This window comes from Euprymna scolopes, chromosome 40 (assembly GCF_053919585.1).
Source record: "Euprymna scolopes isolate OS-2025 chromosome 40, ASM5391958v1, whole genome shotgun sequence".
Lineage (NCBI taxonomy): Eukaryota > Metazoa > Mollusca > Cephalopoda > Sepiida > Sepiolidae > Euprymna > Euprymna scolopes.
The window spans coordinates 17,377,139-17,383,138 of NC_136521.1; positions in this window are offsets into that span (position 1 = coordinate 17,377,139).

Consider the following 6,000-nt stretch of genomic DNA (forward strand, 5'->3'; position numbering starts at 1 on the left):
AATCCGTCGCCTCAGTCGAAATTTTTAGGAATACATACATACATACATACATACATACATACATGATGATTGCAACGTCTTGTCAGACGAGTGCCACTCCCTCAGGTACTGAAAGTCCATGAGCCGAAAATGACTTTAGTTCTGCCGGCAAAATTCACACGCACAAGCAGACATGACACTGAAGACGTTCGCTGGTGTATATACATATATATACATGCACGCATGCATGCACATATACACATACACACATACAAATAACCCACATATATGCATACATGCATACACATATATGCATACATACATACACCTTACATATATGCATACATAGACATACTTACACATGCATAAACATACACAAGACGGTCATTGGCATACATACATATATATATATAAACGCAAATATACATATCTACACATACACACATACATACCTGTAAACATACACACATATATACATACACCATGATTAATACACATACATACGTATACAGACACACATGCATACATACAGATATACATATACATACACATATACAAATACATGCACACATATACATACATATACCCATACGTACACATATGCACATATATACATACACTTACCTACATATACATACACGTACATAAATATGCACTCATACACATATACATACATGCTCATACATACACATATATATGCATGCATACACATGCATACATCTACATACATCTACATACATACACACATGCATAAATACACATACACACGCCTATATACATACATGCACATACATACACACACAAACATATATACACATACATATATGCATACATATACGCATAGATATACACACATATACATACACATGTACATAAACATACATACACCTATACATAGATACATATAATGAAATACATACATACATACATACATGATGATGGCAGGAAATTTTTTCTCGAATATTGCCATTACTTGATATAGCGTTAGAAAATTGAAACATGAAGACAAATCAGTGGCGAGCCACATGAAAGTGGCTTTAAAGCCCGGCCAAACTCTGGCATTATTTGGCATACATGTTGCAGACATGAGCGCCACTAGCAGCACGTCCTTGATGGTCACTTCTATGAACATTACATACATACATGCATGCATATATACATACATACAGGGGAGATATATATAATAGATGATTAACCACTGATTATTGATTTTTTCTTTCTCCGCTCACCACCTCACTTATTAGTGATTTGGAACGAGGATCAAGGCGAATAAACCTCTTTTGTCTATAACAGTGTTCTTTTGACTTAGTCTGTTATCGATATATGAAAGAACTTCTTTTCAAGCAGCGTTTCTTCAGTCCTGAAGGGCAACGTCAATGGCGCGTACAAGAAGTCAGCTTACAAAGTTATGATTATGAAATTTTATTCATGTATGACACAAGGGCTGAAACGTAATAAAACGAGATTTTTTTCTCTACAATCGATATTTTGTACTCCAAGTCCTTTAACTCCCTTTACTCATTGGTTACAACAAGAACAATAAAAAAAATAATATCGTACTTTTTGCGTGCAAATGTTCGTCGTTTATCTTGTCAGGCAATATATTACATTATTAGAGAGAGAAAGAGAAGAAAACAAAAAAAAGCGACAAGCGAGGAAAAGAGAGGGCGTAAAAACCAGTGGAGGAGAGGGGGCAACCTATGTCAATACTGATGAAATCTGAAAAGTGTACTCTGGATACACTTTCGAGAGTCCTGTAACCCTCGTTTCCCTTACTTTGCCATGTAGTCTTTACATTCTGTTCTTGTCGAAAATGAGTGAGAGGGTGCTGATTTTTCTCAAGTTTTTGTTTAATCTGAACAGGAGACGTGGATGCCTTGAGTATGTTTTTATCATTTATCTCCCTTTGTTGTTATATAACCAATAAATGTGCTAAAAGGTTTTATCTCATCCGACGTTATTCACCTGATAATCTAGAACCTTCCTAAAAAAACAAGAAGGTGGCATTTAACTTATACGGGTTAAGGTCTCTTTCTCCGAAGAAGGACTATTTCAGTGAATATCAAATTCACATGTTGAAAAATAATGACGATCACTATTCCGCATCTCAGTAGAAACCGATTTGTCTCCCCTGCACCATCAGTAAATTTCTTGGATCCGTGATAAATTACGAAATTGCCGTCTACCTCAGAAAAATACTTAGCGACAACCAATATTGCTTTCATCCTGCAAAGTAAATTACTGTTATACTAACTGTAATATCGCTTGGGATTGCTGAATCTTTATATGAAGGGATTTGTCTTTAGCCCTTGAAATATTAGAGGGATTTAATAGGGGTGTGATACAAATAGGAATCTTCACATGAGAGAGAAAACGAAAAGTTGAGGAGTGAATATCTGGCTGTCTTCACAACCATCGGATGCCTCCGTCCCGATAGATCTATAAAAGTAGTTACTGATACTAGATATACATAGAATAAGTCTGGTGTGTTCAAGAATCAGCATCCAAAATTGTTCCTGCCCTCTTTTAATGATCTGCAAAACTGTTGTGGGGACGCCCACTAATTAGAATAGGTGGGTGAACAAGATATAGATAAAGGAACCAAGTCAGCAAGACCGGAGAGCTGTGGTCGAACGCCGGATAGGCAAGACGCATGTGCCGGCTGCTCCATGAAAGACTTTAACACGCCCTCTGCCGGACAATCTTCCAACTGCAGTACAACTGCACCTTTGTAAATATGTATTTTATTTTCGGCTTAATATATTTGTTTTACCTTTACTTTCTGCGTTCGTGTTGTTATTGATACAAACACAACAAAAACCATAGTCTGTAATCATTTGTTGATATCTGGGGAGACAACACAATACTTTATAGTGGCATTTTTGAATATCTTTATAAATCAAACTCTCACTAATACTCTCTTTTCGAATCTAGAACAAGCAATAAGGTAAAACAGGCTTGTGACGTTCAACACTTTTGAAATCAATCTGAACTCGTTTAACCACTAATGCTCGGATCCTTGCATTTCTCCAATAAATGTTGTTTTCTTTTTCTTGCAAAGATTCTTGTTTTGATAAGCTTATGCGACTGACTTTCCCTTCAGATGTAGAATTGAAGATGTATAGCTAGTCTGTTGCTGAAGTCGTTGGAAACACATTAGTTCAGCCTACCGCCCAAAAAAGTTCCTAACGATAGATTGAGTCCTTTGTTTATATAAAGGTAACAAATGTTCTAAGATGGCGTACCGATGCAAAATCTGGAGAAGTGGTATCGCTCAGTACATGCTTACATACATTAAAATCGACTTTGCAATCTAGTGAGAGTGTATCTAATCTCGGAATCATATAGAGCGACGTCAGAAAATGCGATAAAAAGAAATGCGTATGGTGCAATAAAAATGTGACATCGCGCGGAGGCGCATAAGTAAATGCATGCGAAATGACGTCACCTGGAAAAAGACTATAAAAAGGAGAAAGAGAACGATCACGTAAAAGACGTGGAGCACAGACCAAGATAACGTTCGAGATCTCATGAGAGTTGTAGAAAACATTTTAGATCACGTGGGTGACGTCACGGCTGTAACAATGAGGAAATAAATGTTGCTACAAAGAACAGACGAGTTGGGGTTATTTCCTATTCTTTGTCTTTGTTTTTCTTTGCGACTGAAACTGCACGCAACGTGCGATTGTTTCCGGATAACGTTATAAAAATGGTGCTATGTTGTTGTATATTAAATGTTATTTAATAAGAAATAATTTCGAGTAAAACTCTATTCATCATAATGTATGTAATCGGAATAAAACACGTGTGAAATATGTAAAATGTGTTACAAGAATCGACTCGAATGTTTACAAAATCGATTCTGATAGACCTGAAGTGTTGTTCTATGTAAACACATAACAGTGTTAAACTGAAACGAAACGAAATTTTCGGAATAAATTATTTTATATAATTCAGTACAAGACTTTACTTTGTTTCAGTATTCATGTTTTCCATCCACGTTTCTCCTTATGCCTGATGCCGCCATTTTCTGTTCTTGAAAAAAAAGTATTGAAATACCTGTTTCCCTATTATTTCGTAATTATACACTGATTTTACTTCCAATACGTTCATCATTTAATAATATATAACAGCATAAGACCATTTTATCGCGTTGTTTTCTGTCACTTTATATTATTACCTTCTCGTCGCCAAATTCTCTTTCTCGCAGAAGAAACGTTGCTAGTCTGCCGTTTCCCCCCTCACTTTTTCTCTCTTTATCTCTCTCTTAATATATTACAATGTGAATGAATGAAAGGAAAGAACGCGAAAATAGAAAGAAAGGAGGGGGAAGATATTACAAAATGAGAGAGAAAAGGAAAGGGCAATAGAGGGGGAGGATATAATAGAATGGGAAAACAACAAATGCGTTAGAATGCGAGAGAGAGAGAGAGAGAGAGAGAGAGAGAGAGAAGGGATGATAAAATAGTTAAGAGAAACTCCAAAGACAGAAATGGATAAGGAAAACAGAAACGTACTACAAGAAAAAAAAGTGAACGGGAAGAAAAAGAGGTCAAAGCCAACAAAAAATTGCTAGAATATGAGAGGAAGAGAAGGGATCATAGAAAAGAGGGGAGATGGGAAAATTACAGCGAAATGTAATAGGTGTGATTAGTAAATCTAAGAAGAGTTCAATAAGATATCCTTCGGAATCTTTTTTAAAACATATATCCGGGGTTGGAGAAAGGATAAATAGCAAGGACATTGTGTAGACGAATATTGTATTAAAGAGCGGGAGTAAGATCCAATCTATGGAATTAAATGTTCTTGCGTAGAGAGGCATATGAGAGTTCAAATGGAAAAAGAGATAAAAAGTAAATAACTAGATACGAAGTAGAACAACATTGGCAAATCGACTTTCCATGGCAAATTCAAATCAAATTCAAATAGCGTAAAGGTGGAAATTAAAAGTAAGTAATCGAGGCCACCCAGCATGGTGTTCATGACCAGCTGGAAAATCACAGGTGCGACCTTGACTCCGAAATTAACCTTTCAAACTTATAAGGTCCTCTGTGTGTATTTATACAGAGGAGTTTTGAACATTCCGCCTCGACGGGGATCTGCAAATATGCGTCGCTCAAATCCACCTTAGAAAATACTTTATCACCGTTTAATTTGTTGAATATCTCGTCTGATATGGGGAGTGGATAGTGGTAATCTTTGACGGCTGCGTTCAGACCCGTGGAGAAATCCGCACACACAGGAATCTGGTTTGTTTTCTTGGCCACATATACGGTAGGGGCTGCCCAATCACTGCTGCTTACTTTCGATAGTATTCCGACCTTTTCCAGCCGATTCAATTCCTTGTCGATTTTCTCTGTTGCTGCAAATGGGACGTTTCGTTTCTTCTTGCAAACGGGCAAAGTGTTCTCTTTTGGTTCGAATCTTGCTATATCCTTTGTATATTGTGCTAGTCCTGGTGAGAATACTTCTGGAAATTCTACTTTTAACTCATCCTTCATTTGTTGCGCTCCTGTAGACGAATCTTCTACCCTATGACAGAATTTATTCATAGGTTGGTCCCACAATTCGAATCGCTCCACCCAATCAGTACCAAAGAGGTTTTCGGATGTCCTATGTACATACACTTTCACTTTTTTAGTAATACCATTTAAGGTCACCGGGAGTGTGAGCTCTCCCTCAAATTAGCCTTTTCCATGTCTTAAGGTTAATGATGGACAGGTTTGATCTGGAATCCATATGTAGATGCACAGTTTTATTTGCGATGTTAACTGTGATATATCTGCGCCGGTTCTTATCCGAATTCAAGTCGAATCTAGTCTGTCAGACGCTGTTCTTGTCCTTGTTCTTCCTGCACTGGATCGCTTTGTGGCCCTTCCTGCCACATTCGTTGTAGTACTTACATTTGTAAAAACATTGACTCGACAAATGTTTCCGCCGCAGCGATAGCACGGGCTTGTAGGAGATCCGGGTCTTGTGACTGGGTGGTACTTATTAGGTATAACCTGAGTTTTCTTACTT